We start from the raw sequence: 26,246 nt of genomic DNA, 5'->3' as shown, positions 1-26,246 counted from the left end.
ACTCTCTCTCAAGATTTTTATTCAGTGCCAATACTTTATCACTTATACCATAGATCCACTTAGGCTTTTTTGATGGCTAATTGGAGTCTCACAGACTTTCTGTTTAGAATGTCTTCTCATTGCAATCTTCATATCTTGGCTTTCTGAGTAGCTAGGATTTTAGCTCACTGTTGCTGAGCTAGTACTTTTTTTTTTTTTTTTTTGCCAGCTCTGGGCTTGAGCTCAGGGCTTGAGCACTGTCCTTGGACTTTCTCAAGGCTAGAACTCTACCACTTGAGCCTCAGCACCACTTCCGGCTTTTTCTATATATGTGGTACCAAGGACTGGAACCCGGGTCTTCGTGCATGCTAGGCAAGCACTTTAACCACTAGGCCAAACCCCCAACCTGAGCTGGTACTTTTAAAGAGCTACAGGAATTGTGACCTGGATGAAAGATCAGGCCAAATGATGAAAATTTACCTCACCAAGGTAAAAAGATAGAACACATAAGCATGATATTAAAAGGGAGAATGAAATAAATAGTTGAAGTTACCTCTGAAATAAATTTCAAAATGTAAAAATAAGGAGAAATGCACAGCAAAGGTTAGGTTTGAATTTTTTAATGAAATAATTTTTGTCTGTTGTCCTTTCATTGGTACACCATATTATGAGAAGACATTGCTTCAAATTAAATCATAAAATGCCAAAAAATGTATGCTGTAACCTGTAGGTAAGCAATTAGAAATATACATAAATGAAGAGTCAGTTAATGGTTATTGGGAATGATGTACCATTAGTGATAATTAAAAATAAAATCACTTATAGAAGTAATTGTATGGTATGAGAAGAATAAATGTCCAGACATACTCAGCAAACAGACTCTTCAGTGTTCAGAGCTGGACAATCTTTACTTATCTAGACGAGAGTCAGGTTTTACAATTTAGACAGGAACTTGACTTTTGGTTAGATGAGGAATTCCTGTACTATCTGTGTGATCAAAGAAAGAGAAACAGGTATTTCTCAGATGTGTACATAACCCAGGAATGTTAGGTAGAATTTGGAATTTTTCCTCACACATGTAGGTCTGCCTAGAAAATATTTAGAAAATTAGTAAAAATTGAGAAACACTGAATATAGTCTTAACGTCACATAACATTAAATGATTATAAGAAATGGAATGCAATAAATGGTGAGACAAAGGACAAAGAGCAAACCAATGTAAGAGCAGCATTCACAAGATGATATATTGGAAATGAACTTTACAAATTGAGGAAGGGGTTTGGGGAATGAGAAGTGGGAGAAAAATGTGAGAGGAGGTGATAATGTTCAACAAGAAATGTATTCACTATGTTACACATGCAACCGTAACCCCTCTATACATCACCTTGACAATAAAATTAAATAAATAATAAGAAGAAATGACATGCAAGAAGCAGTAACAGTTGCTTAGAATAGACTAACGACATGAGTGCTAATTAATACTAAATCTGAAGCAATGTTAAAAGTTTGAAAGGTGAGACACGAACAAGGTGAGGCATTTAAGTTACATTGGTGCTTATTTTAGACAAATATTTCTAATATTATTGCAAAAAACAGTATATTTATTAAGCTTGTTTTGATGGACTTGACATAATTGAGGATATTATCATAGAAACTGCAATAATATGAATTATATATACATATCTGTGCATGTATATATGTGAATATATAAGAATAAATGCGCATCTGTATAGAGAGCCAGAGAAACACAAGCAGAGACAAAGATAGAAAGAGTCAGAGAGGAAAATTGAACTCTCAACACAGAAAAATACAAGTATAAGATGTGTTAAAAAAAATTCATGTGAGCATGTGCACTTTAAATCATTACAAAGACTAGTGCTCATTTTTTCCTCTTTTTCTCCCCCCCATTCCCGCTTCCTGAGTGTAAACTTAGCTTGTTAAACACCTACTATATAGCAGGAGAACTTTTGCTTATCAATTACCATCACTGGTACTGGCAAGGGCCATCAAGAGATTAGCATCCTGCTGAAGTACTAGACCCCTGCTCTAGCTCCCTTATAGCTGAAACTCTGGTTACACTGGCTGCTAGATATTTTCTGAGCTCGGTGATAATTATATATCTATATCTATCTATCTATCTATCTACCTATCTATATATAGTTAGTTAGTTAGTTAGTTAGTTATTTCTGCCAGTCCTGAGGCTTGAACTTAGGGACTGGGCACTGTCTCTGAGCTTCTTTTGCTCAAGTCCAGCACTCTATCACTTGAGCCGCAGGTCCACTTCCAGCCTTTAATGTTTATGTGGTACTGAGGAATGAAACTCAGGGCTCTGTGTATGCAAGGCAAGCACTCTACCACTAAGCCATGTTCTTGGCCCCATTATGTGTGCTAGAAAAATCAATTTTTTCAAACGGTAAAGCCACTATAGCTATAGTCTTGCAAGCACTCTACCTCTGAGCAGGTCTGAAGTTTTCTTTATATTGTATTACTTCTGGATGTTTGACTCTTCAGAAGACACTTTTATCTCTTAAACAGCCTCAACATACATAAAGGAGGCTGGGTACCTTTGGCTCACCATTGTAATCCTAGCTTCTCAAGAGGCAGAGATCTGAGTTCAAACCTGGGCTAGTCAGTACAATTTGTTAGACTCTTATTTTCAAATAACCCCCAGGAAGCTGAAAGTGAGGGTATGAATTAAATAGTAAAGTGCCAGCCTTAAACACAACAGTTGCGGGACAAATTCCAGGCCTTGAGTTCAAGACACAGTACTGGCCTTTCGAAAAAGTATGTAAAGGAAAAGAGGTAAGAACCTCCATGACAAACTAAGAAACCATGCTCGTAGACTTTAATACCACTCTATATAAGAAAAGTCATTAAAGTTTTAAGAGTTGATGATGATTACTATGTATGTGTTGATATAATGGATTTTATATTGTGATGATGGAGAACCTGTTGTAGCTAATAACCACATGTGGTTTCAATATTACCAGAAAAAGAGAATGAACAAAATAAAAATAAATGGAGCACAGTTTGCTTGTATAATGTCCAGAAATAGGCAACTATAATGAATGCTATTTAGGAGGCATGTGGGGACAATATTATTTTAAAGAAAATGTGGGAGTGAATTACTTTTTCCACGAAGGACACTGATTAATACAAGTGCAAAGAGATGTGATTCAATAAAGTATGAATGTTGACTTTACAATTACTTAGCAACGCACCTCAATTTATGAACTCAGGTTTGTGTGATATATACTATAGCAAAAATATCAATCATATAACAGTGACAAAGAATCTTCTTAAGGAGAAGAACCCTAAGAGAATATAGGAAAGGAATATATTGGATTGTTTCCTATTAAACTTGAACTCATTATGCAATTAAACTTAAATTTTATTTGTTATTTTTTTTCCGATTGTGGAGCTTGAACTCAGGGTCTGGGCACTGTCCTTGAGCTCTATCAAGACTATCATTCTACCATTTGAATCACATTAACAATTCTGGCTTTTTCTGTGTATGTGGTAAGAGGCAGGCAAACCCGGGACTTGGTTTAATGCTAGGCAAGAATTCTGTCACACTCCTAGTCCTAAACTTGAAATTCATTATTGTCATACCTTGCGCTCAAGTTGTTAACCACATTCATAATTACATGGGCTTTTACTTATTTCATGTCTAGGATTGCATTTCATTTTAGCAAATTGCTTATATGTGGTTTAATCAGCAGGGCCCTTTAAAATTAAAGGGTTTTATTATTTATTTATTTATTTATTTATTTATTTATTTATTTGTGCTGGAACTGGGGGGGGGGACTCAATGCTCTCTTAGCTTTTCTTCTCAAAGCTGGTGCTCTGCTACTTGATCCACACCTCCAGCCCAGTTTTTTGATGGTTAATTTTTCTGCCTGGGTTGGTTTCAAACCAAAGTCTTCAGATTTCAGCTACCTGAAATCTGCTAGAAGTGAATCCTGACCCACAGCAAAACTACAGTTTTGATAGCGCTCAGGTCATAGGTAAGACAAAGCTGAGGGGCTAGGGTTAAACTAAGTGAGAAATAGATTTGTGGATTTCTATAAAAGTAACTTTCATAATAAGGAGCAATGGTGCTGATCTTTTCCACTGGAGAGCCAGAGGAATGGAGCACCTCTCCTGGCACCTTAAGCTCTCTGTTGCTAGTTACTGCTCCTGATATTTTGTGTACGTAATCAGCAGTGTTGTTTGGGTGAAGATCTGGTGTTTCCCCACCCCAGCCCTTTACCCAGAGCCTGTAGCCTCTGCACAGGTTACTCTCTCTGTGTCCACCTGCCTAGATACCACCTCGCTCCCATTGGTACCTGGGTGGCACTGTATTCTTCCACATGCACCTCTACTAGCCTGAGCTTACCAGCTGCAGGTTGTCTCTTAGTTACATTGAGGCAAAGCACCAGTTTTGACCAACATCCTGGATGTCCTGTTCCCTCACCAGCAGATCTGAAACTGTGTATTAGCTGGGGCCCATTTCTTCCCTCGAGGGCACTTCATCAGCTCTGTGCTACCCTTTACAGAATCTTTACATCTTCCACCTTGTCCATCTTTCACAGTTCAATAATACCTCTGGAAAAAGTACTGCAAGCATATATTAAATTTCCCAGGTAACCAGGCTGGTTGATAAAATGATTTGTAATAAATATGGCTCTTAAGTTTGTAATGCCTCTTAAGAGGGTTGAGTTACTTGCCCCGGGATGAGTCGTATATACCTGTCTTATACCCATCACCAATGCATCATATCCCTTTTTTTTGAATCCTCCACTTTTGATATTGGTACTAAATATGGGCTTTATGAATGGGCAGAGAATATGAATTTTATCTCAAACACTGTAAGTATGCCCTACCCTGAAAATATCCCCCCAATACACTGATATTTAATCTGCTTCATATGTTAATAGTTGTGACTGTCTTCATTTCTAGTCATTTCTCCAAATTCTGTCTAGACCACTTGCCTCCTGTTACAGTTCCTCCTCATGCTATCTTCTCTCTATTTCACTAGTTTAGCCTTATTTCCTGAGAAATGGTTTTCAGTTTCATCAAAAAGTTTTCTTTAGAACAGCAGATCCTTAAATCTACAAGGAACAATTTAGGACATAACTCCTGGGACAGAGGGAAAAATAATATCTGGTTTTTCAAATCTGTACTACTTAATAGAGGATGGGCAAGGAAAAGTGACAATGCTCTTCAGGTAGCCTTATCTATGGATCTTAGCGGTACTTGGAGATATTTATTAAGCATTGCATTTAATTATTAAAATGTTGTGTACAAAGATGGAATGAGTCAACAATGTTCTCACCCACTTTGTCCAAATGACATTCAACTATTCTTGTGATATCTCCAGTTTTGTTTTTATATCAGGAAGTATCCTGAAGGCATTTGCAATGTACTCAACAAGAACTTGGAAACTTTCTACTTGTTTCACGTTAGATATCTAGAAAAAATTAAGCAAATATTGCTGTTTTCATCAAAATGCTTACCATAACACATTACATGGATAATATAAACAATGGTTCACAATATTTCTATTTTAAATTGTACAATGGCAATAATTTTTGAAGGAAATGGATTCCAAGTAGCTTTTGGTTGTTAATATATGGTTTAGTTACAAACCTTGTCAACTCAATAATACTCTGAGTAATTAATTCTGGTCAGTGAATCAGGCCAACCATCACTTAAAGAGGAAACATCTCATTTGGATAAACTTATTGCCTGACACCTTAAAGTGAAAGATCAATGTACATCCAACAGTTAATCCGTAAGTTGCCATAGATACATACATACTAATAGGCAAAGTCTTTATTGTAGAGAATAAAACAGCATCTTTAAATCAGCTTAGCAATTTGACAGTGATTTCTACCTGAAGATTTTGTTAAAGCTACAGTAACAATGACATTTTCATGTAGACAGAATTATAAAATACACAAGCAGAAGTATTGGAAAGTGAAAATTTAAATCTTATTATTTAGTCTTCATTTATATTTAATAAATGCATTGGTTAATATATTGCATATAGCAACTAATGCAAAATACATTCTGTTGTATGTTGCTTGTAGTACAATGTATTTGTTGAATAATATATGACATCAGATATAATTGCATGCCATAATATTCTCACAAATACATCTTGATAGTAATGATCATTGGTTATATTACATATTAATAAATGGCAACACTAAGAATGTGGTGACTTTAGAGTTTCTTTTTTTATTTAAAGAATTTATTAACATTGATTTTTACATCATATTTCAAATGACATATTTAACAAACAAGTATTCAGAAGGAAATTCTTTTAAATTATTTGTTATTTATTTATTTTTGTGTCAGAACAACAATTAAACTCAGGGCTTTGGCACTGATTCTTAGATTTTCTGTTCATGGCAGGTACTGTTCCATCCCAGTTCCACTTTTATTTTTGGTGATTAATCAGAGATTAAGAGTCTTATGGTCTTTCCTTCTAACTGTGATCCTCAGATCTCCTGAGTAGCTAGGATTATAGGCACGAGTCACCAGTGCCTGACTCAGAATTTGTTGAAAACATTATTAAAAGGGGACAACAATTCTTTTACTAGGAAAAAATACTATATAAAATATACAAGTTACCAGTTGTGTTTTATTTCATTAATGAATAATCAAGGAAAAGATTGCAGGTTTTATATTTTTCAAAATATTTTTACTTACAATGATTCCTGAATTCGTGGCAAATAAAAGATATTGCAACTATGTAAATTAGAGTAACCATGGTATTCTTTCCCCTAAACTGTGAAATGTTTGTGCTTATTTCTGCTATATGGACAAACAAGTTCACAGGGGTGAAGTGACCCAGTCAAGAAGGCAGAGCTGCTAAATGACAGAGCCAATACATGGTCCTGAGGCATTGATGCACAGTGAGATGGGTCCTACCATCATCCATCTTGGACAGAACATGTGTAGGATGAGAAAACGGCACAAGTCAGTCCGAGTCCTGGCTTACAAAGAAACTTTTGTAGAGAGGCAAAAGATCAGAGTCAGATGGTGTAACTGACACTTAAGTTGATATCTCCTCCATGTGGAATATTGCAATTTTGATGTTCAAGTAAAAACTGGGCACAGTGTCACTGAGTGGAAAGGAAGGAACATCTGGCTAAGCAGGGAAGGTTGTGACAATCAGGTTTGAGCCTAATTTTAAGAATTATACATGAACAAGACTGCTCCATCACATGTGAACCAGGTAATATGTTCTCTTTTCCAGCACTTAGGACCAAACTGAAATTGATCCTCAAAGCTTAAAATCCTTACTCTAGTTCAGGAAAAGGTAACTCACTGTGACCATACTGCTTTTTTTCTCTCTGTATTTCACTTCTGTCACCAAAATGTGTGTGTGTGTGTGTGTGTGTGTGTGTGTGTGTGTGTGTGTGTGTGTGTGTAGTGTGTATGTAGTGTGTCTTCATGTATGTGTCTGATTTTGTGTGTGGTGTGTGGTATGTGTTTTTATGGATCCATGCTGGGGAAGGTTTACTCTAGTTAGACATTGTCCAAATATCTATAGGTAATAATCCAGGGTTTGATAATCCAATTCCATCTACCATACTTTATGTGATGTTATCACAGACCCTGCAAGTTGAGAGTTCACTCCTATTAAGAACCACCTCAATGTCATATGTCAGTCATCGGTGGTGAGTGATCAGATTATCCACAACTTCTTTCTGGCTCAGTTACAGTCTCCTACTCAGCTACAATCATTTGGTGGACCAGTTCACAAAACTCAGTGAAACTCTCATTTGTATTTACTAAAAAGATCTTGGCGAACAGCTAAAGGGCCAATGTGTAGAAAGATCCCACATTCAGGAGCTTCTACTCCTGTGGAACTTCCAAATATAAGATACAACTTCCAAATATAAGAGAAAATATGCACCATGTATCTCTCTGAGTCTGACTTAATGCATATGACATACTTTTTCCTATGTCTATTTCTCTACAAATAGACCAAACCTATTTTTTGTAATGAATGTGTAAAATTCCATTATCTACCTATATGTATACCTATATCTCCATCATATTCTCTTGATCCACTCATCCATGTAAGGCCTGTGATTGTTTCCAAAAGTCAGCTGTTGTGAGTAGTGCAACAGTGAACACGTGTGCAAGTGTCTACGGTATCCTAACTTTCAATGTTCTGGGTAGATACCCTAATATAAAAGTAATATGCAGTCCCAAAGTACTAATCTTTCTTGTGGACATCCACCTATAAGAAATTACATCAGTATCAAGGTCAAATACCAAATATTAAAATAAACAATGTGCTTAGCATCCATGTTTAAGAAATGACAAGAATTTTAGGAGCTAGGTATGTAAAAATACAGACAATAAAAAATATAAATCTCAATACTATAACTTCTTCCTTCTCATACACTGAAACTGAAGTTTGTGAGACTTACTCTTATCTCCAACTAACCAGTAAAAAGCTGAAAGTGAAGATGTGAGTGAAGTGGTTGAATGTTAACCTTGAGAGAAAAAGCTAAACTCAAATTTCTGGAGAGAAAAGAGCTTTTTCTTCCCTGTGATGTTCGGTATTAAACTCAGGTCCTTGTGATTACTAGTCAAGGATTCTGACACTTGAGGTACCTTGAAATGTGTGTGGACTTCTGCTGTCTTCAACAACACTAAACAAATCCCTAAGTGAAATCTCATGGAAATGTACTTTTATACTATATCAAGTCATCAAATTAGTGTCATAATCAGAATTTGAATATGGAATTTCACAAGTTTCTCTCCAAATAGTTGATTGACAATTAATTAAATTAAGAACATTGGCCTTGATGATGCATTCAATATCAAAACAGCTCTCATCCTCTGGGATGAATTGACAAGTCACATGTCATTCCCTAGATACTACTTTATGACAAAACATAACACTAGATAGTTGTTTATCTTGACCGCAATTGTAGGTACATGAAAACTGACTCTGGATAGTCTGGTCATCATTCCTCTGTAAAACCGGATCGTATTTGCTGCAGAAGAGAGATCAAGTAGACAAAACCATAATTAACAATGACTGGCATTTAAACAAGGAACATAAGAAATAAGGCAAAGTGAGAAGCCAGGAGACCCTGGAAACAATGGGAAGAAGCTGTCAAGAAGGCACTAAAGAAACAAGATTCTTAAAAGGTGCTACATAATTACTTCTTTTCTGGGCAAAAATACTGCAGTCATCTGATCTGTGGCCTCAACAGGAGAAGCTGAAGAGCAGTGGCTATCCATCTCATATCACAGCCAGGCAGGTCAGAGATGCAGGCTCAGCACAGGCAGGGCCATGTCCTGGAGTTCATCCTCAGGGCTCTTTGGTTCTTGCTCTGGGGCAGTCAGTTAAGAGAGATGAATTTACAAGGGCTGCACAGCTGGATGAATACCTTGGAAAAGTACAAACTTCAAGGAACAACACTTTGGGAACAGGTTAAGTTGCATTTCCTAATTATCTTGACTACTTGAATAGATGCACATAGGAATGAACAAATTTGCCAGCATAGATCAGATCTGAAGCAACCACAAAGTGAAACTCATTGTCTAAAGACTAAATTATTCTAATAAAATATTAGAATTGCAGATGATAAAATAATCATGTGTAGGAAAAGTAAACTTTCCCATAATTAAGGTGACATTTAGGGATCAAATGAATATTAGCTAATCTTTTGCAAACACCAGTGACAGAACAAAATGATTTAATTGACGCAATTCCCTAGGATAAAGGAAAAAATTGGTTCTCCAAAAAGATAAGTGAAAGTGGAGGGAGGGTAGATCATAGAAGGGGTGAGATATAAAAAGAATCCTGCTTGCTGGAAGATAAGTTACTCTTCCAAACTTGAAGAAAAAATATTAAATAATATAAGAGAGTCACAAAATGACAGAAATCAAGGTGGGCACTAGCTGCTCATGCCTGTGAACCTAATTACTCAGGAAGCTTCGAGTTCATGATCCAGTTTTGAAGCCAGCTGGGGCAGATAAGTCTGAGCTACTCTTTTGCAAGTTAACCAGATAATATCTGATATGTAAGAATGGTTCATATTTTAGAGTACCAGCCTTGAGCATAAGAAGCTAAAATGTTTGAGGCCCTAAATTCAAGTTCTGCTACTTGGAAAAAATAAAGGAATCAATGGATCACACTTACCAAGCGAATACTCATTTTGTGTTAGATCTGTGGGAACAGTCTGGCTTACTCACACCTATAATCTTTGCTACTCATAGGTCAAATGAGACCTGAAGATTTTGGTTGAAAGCCAGCCTGGACAGGAAAGTCTGTGAGACTCACTCTTACCTCCAACTAACCAGCAAAAAAGTTAAAAGTGAAGATGTGTCTTAAGAGGTAGAATATCAACCTTGAAAGAAAAAGCTAAAGGATGGTAAAGCACCAAGTTTAAGCCTCAGTTCCAGCACAAAATACAATGAAAAGCTGTAGGAACACAGTTTATGTTGGAAGTTGGAAAAGAGGATCCATGTAACATAGTATCAACTCAAGCACTAAAATCAAAGTCATTTTCAGTTGGAGAACACAGCAACAGCAAGGAACAATTGAAATAAGTAACTTTGCATGCTCTCTCTCTTCCATATGAATTCTGGAATTTTAGAAGTAGAGGAAACCGAGCTGATTGATAGTGTCCAGAAGTACAAGGATGCAGGCTGTCACACTTCCTTCCACAGCTTGTCTCTTTTCCACTCGTGCCACAACTCTTGGAAACACATTTGATATATCATAAAAAAAAGTTTTGCAAATGCAGCCAACACCACATCCCATCTATGCTTTATCATTTGCTGAAAGGAGACATGGGGGAAATTTATATTTTTTTTTGTCCTCAGAACTCATTTAAAATTGTGCTGTTTTGCTTTCAGCAGCTGCTCTATCCACGTTAAAGCGATAAGCATGGATTTTTTAACCTGTCAAAGAATTGAAAGATGGCCTGACTAATGTTTTAGAAATCCCTTTCATCTTTCCAGTTTGTTTCAGAATCTTAGAGGACATTTTTAATATAACCCACGAGAAGAGACAATAGGCTGCGTTCTGTTCCTGTATTCAGTGCAAATGGTAAGTACTAAAATGTTCCTTAAGCCCTAAAGTTCCACAGCTGATTTCCGGAAGTTAAGGCTGTGGGTTTTTCATTCCATTGTTTTGTTCCAGCAGTAGGGATTTGAATTCAGGACCTGAGTGCTGTCCTTTAATTTTTATTTATTCATTTATTTTTTACTGAAGACTAATAGAGTTCTACCACTTGAGACAGTTTCACTTCTAGCATTTTTGCTCGTTAATTGGAGGTAAGGGTCACCACAGGACTTTCTTGTCCAGGCTAGGTTTGAGTCATGAGTTTTATATCTCAGCTAGGATTGTAAGCAAGATGCCCTGGTGCTGGGTTGAGCAATGGACTTATTAACAGATTCCTAGAGCAATGAGTCAGATGCTTAAACTTCTGCAGGAGGGCTTTAAATGGCTTTCTTCAATCAGGAGACCAAAATCTCTGCTTATCTATCTTGGTCCTAAGATCTAAATATAATGTCAACTTAGCTCAGGAATTGATGAAGACCTTGAGTTGTATTGAGCATGATTAAGTTTGTGCTGTTGGCAAGATGTGGATGCCTTGTGATGCATCACTCACAGCTGTGCCTAGGGCAAGGTATCAGCAGTGCAGAGGGCACGGACAAAGAATCCATATTTTCATTTCACTATGATAGTAAAATTGTACAATATTCATCCCCCTGTAAGTCACAGTGAGCAAAGAAGGTGAAACCCAAAGATTATGTAGACACAGATTATTCTGTATACAGAGAGGTAACCATAGAACATCTCAGAGGGAGGAAAATCCTTATAAACAAGTCAAGCCAGACACTGGTGGCTCATGACTGTAATCCTAGCTACTCAAGATGTTGATATCTAATTACCAAAGTTTAAAAGGCATCTTAGGACTGATGAAATGCAGTTCCTACAAAGGCAATGATTATTTGATATGTTTCAGGATATTTCAGTGTCTCATAGTAATAAGAACACCAACTGAAAAGGAAGTTGGAAAAGCTAAGTTTACCTGTGCTGGAGGGTGTGATGCTCATAAAAACCAACTTCACAAACAAGCTGGGCAGACAGTCTAACCTAGATTTTATTCCTAATATATCACTGATCATTGCTCTGACTTCCCATAATTTGGATTTACAATCTTGTGTGACTGGCTAGTTTGAAAAGAGTTAAAAATTTATCCATCAATCAACACAAACTAGGATATCTGCCCAAAATAGGATATCTTAGAGGCTGGGAGTTTGGCGTAGTGGTAGAGTGTTTGACTAGCATGCAGGAAGGCCTGGGTTCAATTCCTTGGTACCACACACCAAGCCGGAAGTGGTGATGAGATTCAAGTGGTAGAGTTCTAGCCTTGAGAAAGTCCAAGGGCAGTGTTCAGGCCCTGAGATCAAGTCCAGGACTGGCAAAACAAAACAAAACAAAACAAAAATTCTTAGGGTCTCAGAGTTTGACCTAGTAGTAGAGTAATTGCCTACTATGCACAAAGCCCTGGGTTCAATTCATCGGTACCACATACAGAGAAAAGCTGGAATGGTTCAAGTGGCAGAGTGCTAGTCTTGACCAAAAAGTATCCAAGGACAGAGTCCAGTCCCCGAGTCATCAGGGACACACACACACACACACACACACACACACACACACACACACACACTTCTTTTTTTATTTTTAATTTTTTATTGTAATTAATAAAAGGGTTACATGATATTTACCAGATAGAAGGTGCATTAATTCACATACATTGATACCCTTTCACATGTCTTGGTACCCATTTCCCTCCCCCCTACACCCCCCACCCATCTTGGTTTTTCCCCCTTCCCTATCAAATTTCAAATAACCAAATACAAATAAATTCAATATATCAGATAACAAAGTGAGATACTGTAACAATATGAGATACCCAAGGGACAGCAAAGGAGATGAGAGACAACATAGTACATTAAGGACAACAATCATTTGTTATATGGCTTTTGTTTCAATATCCTGGAGGTCCTTTCAATTAGCTTCATACTATATGGCCTTATGTATCAAGATTTTGCTCTATTGCAGATCTCTGCTAGTAGAGCCCAAGGTTTCTACTGATTATGACAAATGAGGGAAACCATTGAGCCTAAGTTCCTTTGAGTCTGGCTTACTTCACTTAATATGATTTTTTCTAAGTCTTTCCATTTCCTATCAAATGGGGCGATGTCATTCTTTCTGACAGCAGCATAGAATTCCATTGTGTACAAATACCACAACTTGTTGATCCACTCATCAACTGAGGGACATCTAGGTTGGTTCCATATCTTTGCTATGGTGAATAATGCTGCAATGAACATTGTTGTGCTAGTGGATTTAGTATGTCCTTGTTTCTGGATGGTTGGGTAAATGCCAAGTAGTGGAATTGCTGGGTCATAGGGGAGTTCTATGTTTAGCCTTTTGAGGCACTGCCACACTGCTTTCCATAGTGGTTGAACGAGTTTGCACTCCCACCAACAGTGTAGTAGGTATCCCTCCTGGCCACATCCCCTCCAGCATCTGTTATTATTCGTTTTCCTGATCCTGGCCATTCTAACTGGAGTGAGGTGGAATCTTAGAGTTGTTTTGATTTGCATTTCTTTTATGACCAGAGATGTTGAGCATTTCTTCAACATACACACACACTTCTTATACACCTGGAGCTATATTGAAATGAACTATGCCCCCAGCCCCTAGGGGGGAAAATATTCTTTTTTTTGTGGTGGATCATGGGGCTTGAACTTGGGCCTGGGCACGGTCCCTGAGCTATTCAGCTCAAGGCTACCACCCTACCCCTTGAACCACAGCCCCACTTCCCATTTTCTAGTTATTAATTGGAGGTAAGAATCTTACTTTACTGCCCAGGCTGGCTTTGAACCGCTATCCTCAGATCTCAGCCTCCTGAGTAGCTAGGATTACAAGTGTGAGCCACTGTGCCTGGCTTAGAAAAAAAATTCTTATAACAGGATGTGTCTTAACTAAAATAGATTCTGGTAAGATGATGGCTACATTTAAAATGACAGTGCTTAGTCACGCACCCACGTTGGTAGAAACAATTCTAACTCCCACAATGACCCAGCTATACTGAGAGATTACAGACTCTGCTCTGCCATCTGGCCTTATCAGCCATCAATGGACAAATAAATATTAGTGGTAATGCAAACATATTGGAAGCCAGAAAGGAAGGGTCAAGTCCCAGCCTCATCACTCACTTAAGAAAGTGAACTCAAGTGACTTTACAGCTGTGATACTTTGTTCTATTCATAGTGGAATTCATTATTCAGAGTCCGGTTCTTAGAGGTCCCAATTGAGCTTCTAGTGTGCATGTCTTTGTTCTCTTTTTAGTGCTCCTAGGGTATTTGGAGCATTCATCTGCTCCATGTGTCATCTATTTTGCTTCTGTAACCTTCTACACTTTTTTTTGTATTTTATTCTTGGGATAATATATAGAGGGGTTACTTCTCATGTTTTTGTCCCCTTCTCATGTTTTTGTCCCCTTTTCCCCCCACCCCCTCCCTATCATCTTGTTTTCCCTCTTCACTATTTCAAATAAACAATACAGTATGTCAGGTAACAGAGTCAGATAGAGTAACCACATGAAATTAGCCATAAGGGGGAAAAAAAGAGAAAAGATATTTCACATAGTACATTAATAAGAACAATCACCAGACAGGGACCCAAAGAGACCCAGCATGCCGGAGATTTCTTCCATGCACCTTCTACATTTTTAATCAGAGGGAATTTACTGCTCCCTGGCAGAACACACAGAAACAGGAGCATAAACACATACCTGATCACAGAGAGAGACCTAATGGAAGGAAATGGATTTTGTATGGACCAACCCTCAAGGGGATGACGGCTGTGGAGTGAAGTCCCTCTGGGAGTGCTTGATTCAGAGTAGACCCTCAATGAGATCAATAGTCATTGTGTGCTTTGGGAAGAGTGGTCAGAGTTCTTTGGAGTAAAAAAGGAAACAAACTCAGGAAAGGAAACTTGGAATCTCAAACTGAGTTTCCCATTTGCCTCAACATTCTTCTTCCTCTTACGTTCTCTCAATTGTTGATGGGATTAGGGCCTTTAAGGTCTGTGTCTGAGAGGTAAAAATCTATGAATATAAATAGTTCTCTTGTATTTGGTTATAGAATATCAATGCCAATAGAAGGTTTAACCTTTGACCATTTCCAAATTACTCAAAAAGTTCTAAAGTGTGCTTTGCCTGGAATATTGAAGACATGCTCAATTTTCTGAGTTTGTTTACTTGTATTGTTAGTTTCTAAAATTCTTTAAAAATATCATGAATAAAGATTGTGTTTTTTCTTGTGCTCTCTCAGTTTTATACCTCATACAGTCCTGCATTCTGTGTAGACAGTATTCAATTCTGAGTCTCTGATGTTGGGAATGTTTCCACTTCTGATATTCTATGTCACAACTATTCACAGTTTCTCATACTCCTGGGATTTTACCTATAGAAATCCACTAATGTCTGTTTTTCTTTTTGTAAGAGTTATTTTTATGTTCACTTAATGCTTGGGCTAAATGCCAATTTGGGAACATTTTTACCTACAATATTTTTTTTTTGCTTGACATTTTAGGCGAAAGCTAAGGCATGAATCTTGAGAGTAACATGAGCAAGGAAAAGTATCCTCCTGTAGATTTTTTAATGGGATAACTTGTTTTCTCTCCATCATGGATAAAACTTGAGAAATTCAGTTTCCATGCAATTTGTGAACCAATTCCTCCATCTCCCTTCCATGGTCACACATTTTGACTGCTACCTGAAAAGGAGGCCATGATTTATGTTTTCATTCTCCTTCCTGAGTGTCATTGCTTGACACAACTGTCTAAGTGTGAAGTCATTGTTTTACTGGGCAATGGCAGTAGTTTAGGTTCAATTTTTTCCTTTCTCTGTTCCTAGCCTTCTTTCTTCATCTCCATTCTCCTCCTCCTCTCTCTGTTTCCTTCTTTTTGTCTCCATTTCCTATTTTTTTAAACTTCAGTGAATTTTTCATTTCCCAACTTTCCTTACAACTGTATTTGTTTGCTTTGCATAATGACATATCAGTAATATTGTTACAGAATTGTTTAGATATTTAAGCAATGCCTTTCTTGTTTTACTTTCAGAAACAACATATATAACCATATATGAACCATTTATAACCATATATATAACACACATACCTGAAATTTATCTATATACTTATCTATGTTTCTACCTTCATGTTTATTTAAATTCTTTAAGGTTTTAGGAAGAGTCATATAAAACCCAATTTGTTAAGTGAGTATGTGCTTATCCACATGATTTACTTATTCTAAATGATTTTCAACATAGTCATGCTTCTGGGCTTTCCTCTTCTTTTGTATGCAGATTTTGCCAGTTTTATTTTTATTAATTAGGCTTTAAAATATTTAGTAGACATATGTTTTTCATAATATGACCATAAGAGTTTTAAAGATCTCATTTAGCTTCCTCAATTGTCCCTCTGTTAGCTACATTTAGTAATATCTATACTTTCTTTTTGTTTCTTTCTTTTTTTTTTTTGGTCAACTCAAATGACTTGAACAAAAGGGCTTCATTGTAACAAGTCCACACATACATACAATGTACTATAGTCAGACTCATCTCCTCCATCACCTTCATCCTCCATCTGCCTTCTTAAACCAATTTCCACTAGTATCTTTGTTCCATTTTCTCACGTGTTCATCAACTGTCTTGATCATATTTGCCCTCTTTCAGCCTCTGCACTTATCTTCACCCCTACCAATAAACTGGATTTGGTCATTTTTTTTTTCAGTCAAGGATAGAAAGGCTACTGTTTTACCACTTGAGACACATTCCCAGCTCTCTCTTTCTCCATCCTTCTCTGTCTTCTCTTCCCTTATCCTTTCCTCCCTTTCTCTTTCACTTTCTCCTCTCTTCTTTCCATTTCTTTCTCTCTCTCTCCATTTCTTTTCTTTTCTTAATAATTGGGTTTGAACCTAATAGATAGGAACTTTATCTAGAGTTTGAGCCACACCTCAAGCTCTCATTTTTTTCTTGCTTGCTTTGTTATCAAAATTTTCAGTCTTGTCTTTCAACATATTCATTGTTAGTATGAAGACCTGAGCTACCTAATAAAGGTGCAAGCATTTTCTTCAAGTGGCTCATTAGCTTTGTCCTCCAAACATAGTATTTGTATAGGAGTGAGCACAGGGGAGGCAGTCAGATAGCACAGCATCCTCTACTGCTGGGCCATTGGGTGAAATGCACAAGTTACCAGAGACACTAGTCAGAGCTGATTTGCTCACAGACCCATTCTTGGCTTTTAAATGTCATGTCCAACAAATGGTACTAAAGAGACTACCTAATGTTGCTGACAAAAGATGTGGATAAAATTCCTGGGGCCAGCCCGGCACGATGGCTCACCCATGTAATACTAGGTACTCTGGAGGCTGAGATCTTAAGATCAAGGTTCAAAGCCAGGCTGAGCACAAGAGGACCCCAGACTCTTATCTCCAATTAACCTCTAGAAAACAGGAAGTGGGGCTTGGCTCAAGGGTAGGGTGGTAGCCTTGAGATGAAGAGTTCAGGAACAGTGCCCAGACCAAGTTCAAGCTCCATGACCCACAAAAAAATTCCTGGGGGCAGACACTGATGCCAGTTCCTGAATGCCTAGAGATTTATTTGGCAAAGCAGAGCATTACTCAGAACACGTGTATAGTCCACATGCCCATGTCTTCATGATGCCTAGGACCTGGATTTGAGACTCTTTTGACTCTATTTGGAGCATACATTCTGACAAACTTGGGCAGGCATAGACACACATCTGTGACATAGCCTCACATGTCAATCATCTCATCAATCATCATTTGTGAAAAAAAGAGCAATTATTTAATCTTCACCCAATGGCCTAGTTAGTTTTCGTGACAGAATATTTTTCTCAGGATTGCAGATTTCTAACTCATCTTGTTCATGCATCTCCCACTGGTTGAACTACTCCCTGCTTTTCCTTTTTTAGTAGCTGATGGTATCCTGCTCTTTCTTTTGTGGAGGACTTGGAACCAGCCAATAGGAAATTCCATTCCTGAGTCTCTCATTCTGTAACACACATGCTCTAAATTAAACTGAGGTGTCTGTAATAGTTGCCTTTCTCTACCATACTTTCTGATCATAAATTTACTGGTCATATCTGAGCATTGGTGACTGTAATCCTAGCTACTCTGAAAGCTGAGATGAGAATGGAAATTTGAAGCCAGCCTAGGCAGAGTAGTCCATAAAATTCTTAGTCACAATTCAAAAGCTAGACATGGTGATGTGGCTCAAATACTTAGAACTCCACACTTGAATGTAAAAGTCAAATGAGAGTGCTAAGCCCTGAGTTCAAGCTCCAGTACAAGCACAAATAATTAAAAAAACAAACTTACCTGCTCCTATGACTCACATCTTTCCTGAATTCCTCTCTGCTGAACACAGAAAAGCTGTGGTTGATTTGTGCCGACTATCCTGTGACAAATATACAATATCTAGAAGGAAAAACACAACTGGAACCAGAGGTTGTCATTCCAGGACACTATTTTTATATTATTGTATTTGGTAATTTGGGGGATAAAACATGCCTGTTTTCTCTCACTTACAAAATTGTCTCTTTGTGAGGCTGGGAGTATGGCCTAGTGGTAGAGTGCAAGCACGAAGACCTGGGTTCAATTCCTCAGTACCACATACATGGAAAAGCCAGAAGTGGTGCTGTGGTCCAATTGGTAGAAAAAGTCCAAGGACAGTGGCAAAAAATTGTATCTTTGGATACTGGGCATTGCTTCCGTGTCATATTCATTACCAAAGGAAGGAGGAGGAGAAGTGGAAAGAATAGAACCAGCAAGAAAAGAGTAGGAAAAGGCTCTTGCATTGTTTGATGTAAATTCTTAGAAACAATTCTGGGATGGTAAACTCATACTTTATTTATACCATCAAAATACTCTAGCAAAGAAATCAACTAAGGAATTTCTAATAAGCAGGCAATTAATACTGCTTTAGTATTACTAAGCAAAGAGCTCATGGAGATGGTATATCCATTTAGGGATAGTAAGTGTCTGTGGTCACTTAAGGTTAGTGGCTCACATTTTTGAAATCATAAGACAAGAATCATAGGCATATCATTAAAATGTACTATATGTTTCTTCATGCTAGCAAGTTAATTAAACATGTCTGACAGGGATATTCTTATCTGTAGCCTGAAAAAACAGACTCAGAAACAAAATTAGTCACTTACAAGAATTTATTTCATGGTAATTCATGGTAATAAAGGGTGTCAGTTTCTCTTGCTTGCATAGTTGATGGGGAGAAAACCTTGATGGGAGGGACAGAAACTTAAAAGTAAGATACAGCATGCAGTGACTGACAATGACTAGAGAGGGAAGTGGACCATGCAACCAGAAGCTAGGAACCCTGAGACAGGCTGCCTGGAGCTCAGTACTGATAATACTTTGACAGAGATAGACAGAATTCTCTGCCAAGCAGGGTGCCACACACAGGCATCTTTCCATGGGTTTTCACAATATTTTGGAGTCAAGCACAAACATTGACAGTAGACTTGAGTGTGCTAGCATCCTCTGATATTTTATCTCTTTCCTCATTCAATCAATCAATTTGGTCAATAAATATGTATGAAGTTACCACAAAGGGCCTAACCTGATTGAAGTTCTGAGATATTTCAAAGGATTCCAAAATACTCTTCTAAGTCCTTAAGAATATTAAAACCCAAGAATGAAGGAAAAAAGATTATAAATAAGCATATCTTCATTTTTAGTAACAGTGACTGCAGTGTCAGACTTAGAAGGCACCTTCATGGTCATATAACACAAAATGTAAGCTTTTCTTTTCCTTTAAACCACATTATGTACCAGTCATCTCAGAGAGTGTACAGGGGTATCACTGTGAGAACAGCAAGGCAGGTCTAGCAACTTTTAAGGGTTTCTGGTGCGCTCTTTTGAACACAGATCTGTAAACTGGTAATTATATTTTGTTACAGACACACAAACATACATGCAAACACAGGCATATACAAGAAATGAGTGCCCCAAATTGTTCAAGTATGTGCATAATTTTAAGTAGGAGAAAGGTAAATATGCAAGCCTCCTCTCAGATTTCAATAGTTGTGTTGCTATGTTAAAAATTCCAGCATTTTTTTACCATGTTTAAAGGACCTTTTCACATAGACACCACATATACAAACTCCCTATAGTATTTATTAGGGTTTAAGAATGTATTACCCACCAAAATATTGCAATATATATATACTTTTCTTATTCAATACTTTATCCAAAAGAAATCAATTGTAATCTCACAGAGGCTTCTTAGTGCACTCAAATTACATTCTGATGGTCACTTGTTCTATATCAGAGGGCAATGCCATTTTATTAACAATCATGTCTTCCATCTTAAATAGGTCAAATTTATTTGTCATTGTCTCCATTGTTTCTATCTCTAGTATTCTATAACAAGATCGGCACATGGTATGTAATGTGTAGTATTGCTCAAGTCTTGGCCCCAAATAGTGACTATTTCTTCTGTTTCTGTTGGAGTTCCCAACACATTTTGTTGTTCCTAGACAGTTTACAGTACTGTGCCAATACAGAGTTTTCAAGTACCCATTGTCTTGTGTGTAGATTTATCTGGTTTGGGGAAGGGAAGGGCAGCAGTACTCTGGGACTAAGGGTGAACCAATGCAACAGTGATACTCAGTAAATACTATGTTGGAAATGGACTTTAGTATTTGGGAGGGAGAGGAGCCTACGAGGGATGGAGTAGGGAGCAGAGTGAGAGAAAATGAGGGAGGGGGGAACACTGTTCAAAAAGAAATATACCTTTAGGTAGGTAACTCTAAACCCTCTGTAAATCATCTTTACAATAAAACTGAAAAAAAAAACAAAACCATCGTTTCAATAAAAAATAATCTCGTTTCCCTTGGATTATTTTTATTCGAAAATTCTAATGAATGAATAGACATTTTACAAATACTCCCTAAGGAGTATTAGAATGGTCATGTTATGTTCTTCAGGGGTAGGGAGTTCAATCCTCCCATTTACCTATCTATCAGTCTGTCTGTCTGACTGTCTACCTAGCTGCCTACCTATTGTTCTTTTTGGCCATGGGGCTTGAACTCAGGACCTGGGCACTCTTTCTGGACTCTAACTCAAGGCTAGTGCTCTAACACTTTGAGCCATAGCTCCATTCCTAGTTTTCTGGTGCCTAATTAGAGATAAGAGTCTCTACAGAGTGGGAGAAGATCTTCACTAACCATACAATGGACAAAGGCCTCATATCTAAAATATATCAACAGCTCAAAAAATTGAATCACTCCCAAACTAATCTCCAAAGAAACAACCATCCATTAAAAGATGGGCCAAAGACTTAAAGAGAGTCTTCTCTGAAGAAGAAATAAGAATGGCTTATAGACACATGAAGAAATGCCCCATATCTCTGACCATAAAAGAAATGCAAATCAAAACTCTAAGATTCCACCTCACTCCATTTAGAATGGACAGGATCAAGAAATATAACAACAACAGATGCTGGAGGGGATGTGGCCAGGAGGGATCATTACTACACTGTTGGTGGGAGTGCAAACTCGTTCAACCACTATGGAAAGCAGTATGGCAGTTCCTCAAAAGATTAAACATAGAGCTCCCCTATGACCCAGCAATTCCATTACTTGGCATTTACTCAGTTGTCCAGAAACAAGGACATACTAAATCCACTAGCACAACAATGTTCATTGCAGCACTATTTGCCAGAGCAAAGATATGGAACCAACTCAGATGTCCCTCAGTTGATAAATGGATCAACAAGATGTGGCATTTATACACAATGTAATTCTATGCTGCTATCAGAAAGAATGACATTGCCCCATTTGTTAGGAAATGAAAAGACTTAGAAAAAATATTAAGTGAAGTAAGCCAGACTCAAAGGAACATAGGCTCAATGGTTTCCCTCATTTATCATAACCAGTAGAAATCTTGGGCTCTATAGAACAAAATCTAGATACATACATAGTATGATGCTAAATGAAAGGACTTCTAGGATATAGAAACAAAAGCCATATAATGAGTGATTGTTGTCCTTAATGTACTATGTTATCTCTCATCTCTTTTGCTGTCCCTTGGTTATCTCATATTACAGTATTTCACCATGTTATCTGATATATTGTATATATGCTTGATTTGTTATTTGAAATTGAATGGGGGAAAACAACATGGGCAGCAGGGGACGGGGAGGGAAATGGGGACCATGACATGAGAAAGGGTATCAATATATGTGAAATAATGCACCTTCTATCTGGGTCAATATAATGTAAGCCTTCTATTAATTACAATAAAAAATACATGGAAAAAAGAGTCTCATCAACTTTCCTGCTTTTCCTCTTGGGCTGGTTTTGAACTGTGATTCTCAGATCACAGCTTCTTGAGTAGTTAGGATTAAAGGCATGAGCCACCAGCACCTGGACTCATTTATTTGTTTGTTTTTTGAGTCTGACATTTTGTGTCCTCGTTGTTTCTCATAAGTGGTCTCTGCTTCAATTTATATTCTTGTGAGATACAGTCTCTTCTGTGATGGAACTCATTTTTAATTTAGAGCATTATTTGAATGCTAGCTTCCCTCCCCCCATTCTCTGTCCCTTCTTGTTTTCTTTCCCCCTTCCTCTCTCCTTCTTGTCCCTCCTTCCCTTGCTTCTTTTCTTTCTTTCTTTTTTTGGCAAAATAATTTCCCTATATTATGAGCATGCATTAGATAGTATAAATTGTATAAAATACTCTAGCACTTGAATCTCTAAACCTCTTTTACTTAAGGATGATTTTTATTTTTATTTTGCTAGTCCTGGAGCTTGAACTCAGGACCTGAGCACTGTCCTTGAGCACTTTTGCTGAAGACTAGTGCATTACCACTTGAGTTACAGTGCCATTTCTGGCTTTTCCTATGTATGTGATACCAAGGAATTGAACCTAGGGTTTTGTGCATGCTAAGCAAACACTCTCCCACTAGGCTACACTCCCAGCTTCTGGAAGATATTTTTGCACCAATTTTTACCCTTGACTTATAATCTTAACATTTTTTATTACTTTGGAAATATGCTTTGACAGGAATAATTTTAATAAATCACTTTACCTTAGGCACACATGGGATGACATTCTATATCCACATTAGAATGTTCAGTGGCTCCTGCAGCTACTAAATTCTCTCTATAGCCATTCTTCTCTTTGGACCATTGTTGAGATCAGCTTTTTCTTTCTTTCTTTTTTTTTTTGCCAGTCCTGGGCTTGGACTCAGGGCTTGACACTGTCCTTGGACTTTCTCAAGGCTAGCACTCTACCACTTGAGCCTCAGCACCACTTCTGGCTTTTAGCTATGCATATGGAGTACCAAGGAATCAAACCCGGGTCTTCATGCATGCTAGGCAAGCACTCTACCAGTAGGCCAAACTCTCGGCCCCCAGCTTTTTCTTTTTGAATGAAGATAATCTTATGGACTTTTCTGCCCAATCTGTCTTTACTCTCTGTGTTCCTCTATATTGAAGGCTTCTGAGTAGAAAATATTATAGACTTGAGCCATTAATGCTACTTCAATTCTTATGACATACATTTCAGACTTTTCCCTATAGTTCTGACATCTTCTTTGTGATGTTTTACATTTAATGAGACATTATAGTCATGGTTTTCTTTGGCTCTTCGAACATGGTTTTCTTAGGCTTTTAAGAATGTTTATAATATTTGATTTAATGTAATTTTTTAGTCAGTTCTAATTTGAGCCTTCTTACAGATGACAGGTAGTTTCTTTGAGAGACTCCTAACTGCAATTTACTGTTCAATAACAGGATTGTTAGGTTGATACCATAATAATTCTGCTGGCTTGCTTTTCTTTTCTTTTCTTTTCTTTCTTATTAGCCATTGGGCAAGAACTCAGGCCAAGACACTGTCCCTGAGCTCTTTTGGCTTCAGGTTAGCTAGCACTCTACCACTTTGAGCCAGAGTCAGTTCCAGTTTTCTGGTGGTTAATTGGAGATAAGTTTAACAGACTCTTCTGCATAGGCTGAGTTTGAATGGCAATTTTCAGATCTTAGTGTATTGAGAGGCTGGGATTACAGGCATGAGCCACCAGAGCCTACAAGCCTCTTTTTATTTATTTAATTAATTATTATTTTTTTTTTATTTTTGTGGGTCACGGGGCTTGAACTCAGCCTGGGTGCTGTCCCTGAGTTCTTCAGCTCAAGGCTACCACCTTACCATTGAGCCAAGCCCCACTTCCTGTTTTTAGAGGTTAATTGGAGATAAGAGTCTCAAGTTCTTTTGTGCCCTGGCTGCCTTTGAACCTTGATCCTCAGATCTAAGTCTCCTAAATAGCTAGGATTACAATGGTGAGCCACTGTGCCTGCCTGCATGCCTCTTTTTAATATCAGATTCTTCCCTCTACCACAGGTAGTTTCTACGGTTCTTATTCTTCTTTTTCCCTCTTCTTTTGTTTCCTTTGTTTTTCTGTTGTTCTTTTACTCTTAAGTCACTTTGGGGGCTTAATTTCATGCACGTTATGTTTGGAATAGTACATAGCCTTGGTTTTTCTCCTTGGTTATCTTCCTGGTCTATCAATTAATGGAGAGACACTTTCTCTATTTACCTGAAATTATTTTCCTATCATGTCCATGAAAATATTAATAGATTTACATCAAACTAAAAATCTACACAACAAGGGTATAATGATAACCTGTAGAATGGGAAAAATGATATTATTCTAACTAATAATAAAATATTCAGGAAGCTAAAAATATTAGAGTCTATAGCACAATCAGCAAATGGCTAAAAGTGCTAAAACAGATGCTTCTTAGAGGAAGAAGTACAAATTGTTAATAAACACATGAAGAGGTTCTCAACAGCCCTGGCCAGAAAAGCAATTATATCCATCAAAACAACCTTTTGATTTCATCTTACTGTAATCTCCATTATCAAGAACACAAACTATAAATGTAGTAAAAATATGATTTTTAAAAAAGGGACCATAATACTTCTAATGCATCATTGGTGGGAATGTAAACTTGTAAAACTACCGTGGAAATCAATATGGAGATTCCTCAAAAGACATTAAAAATAGAAATACCCTAAGATCCAGTAGTACCACTCTTGGGCATTCATCTTAATTAATATAAGTTAGGATACAATAGAAGCACTCATACATCTGTGTTAATTGCTGCACTAGTCACATGAGCAAAGATATGGAAACAAACCTAGATGTTCTACATTCAATGAATGGGTCAAGAGAATGTGATCCACACCCACCACACACACACCTACAAAAACATGATTCAGTCATAAAGGAGAATGGAATTGTGGCATTCGCATAGGAATGGATGGGTATGGAGAGCATTGTATTATGTTAAATAAATCAGACTCAGAAGCATTAAGTGCTTATGTTCTCTCTCATATGCAGATATTAGGTCCAGAATAAAAACATATATCAGTGCAGATAGAGCTATATATATATATGATATATGTGTATATGTATATATCATATATACATGATATATTCATATATGTTATAATATATCATATAAACCATATGTATTTATATGATATGTATACATCAAATAAATCAAATATGTATATATGATATATATTATAGATATATATATCTGTAATAGACATATAATTAGTACATGATATCAATGATAAAGTTGTTTTTCACATGAAAATAGAGTGAAACAAAAACAATATTAAAAAGTTGAATCAAATCAACAGATCTGGCCTGGGTGTGGATAGTGTGGAAGTGAGGGTAGGTGAAGAGAATGTTGTAAGTAGAAAAAATTATAGTTATAGTAATTTAGGTGGTGTTTGAAAGACTAGGGAAGGAGTAGGGGAGAAAGAGAAAAGGACTTGCAGAGTGCCTCTTATCATGACAAATTATAAATAGACATGTTGTTTAAAAAAAAAATTCTACCTCATCCAGGTAATGGTGGCCCACTCCTGTAAAGCTAGTTACTCAGAAAGCTGAGATCTAGAGTATTGCAGTTTGAGAAATCCAAGATGAAAACTCTCCAAGACTCCATATTCAATTAAGTAGCAAAAAGCTGGATTGGGCCAGGGCTCAAGTGGTATATTGCCCACCATGAGCAAGTTCTTAAAGGGAGGAGACCCTAGACCGGCTGTTTATACTCTGGAACTCTGGGCTTGGTGGGGAAGGAAAATAATTTGACCTCATCTG

General features: G+C 37.3%; 1 long non-coding RNA gene across 1 annotated transcript in view; it reads left to right on the top strand.

Annotated features, from left to right (window-relative positions):
- The first annotated feature begins 10,903 nt into the window (after positions 1-10,903).
- LOC150063147 (uncharacterized) overlaps positions 10,904-26,246 on the top strand; it is a 52,621-nt gene continuing 37,278 nt past the window's right edge. The window contains exon 1 of the long non-coding RNA XR_016535404.1: positions 10,904-11,053. This is a non-coding gene — a long non-coding RNA (uncharacterized LOC150063147). The remainder of the gene's footprint in view (positions 11,054-26,246) is intronic.

This window comes from Megascapheus bottae, chromosome 5 (genome assembly GCF_031878675.1).
Source record: "Megascapheus bottae isolate mThoBot1 chromosome 5, mThoBot2.hap1, whole genome shotgun sequence".
Taxonomy (NCBI): Eukaryota; Metazoa; Chordata; class Mammalia; order Rodentia; family Geomyidae; genus Megascapheus; species Megascapheus bottae.
The sequence above is the reverse complement of the archived record's forward strand: the minus strand, read 5'-3'. Positions and strand labels throughout refer to the sequence as shown.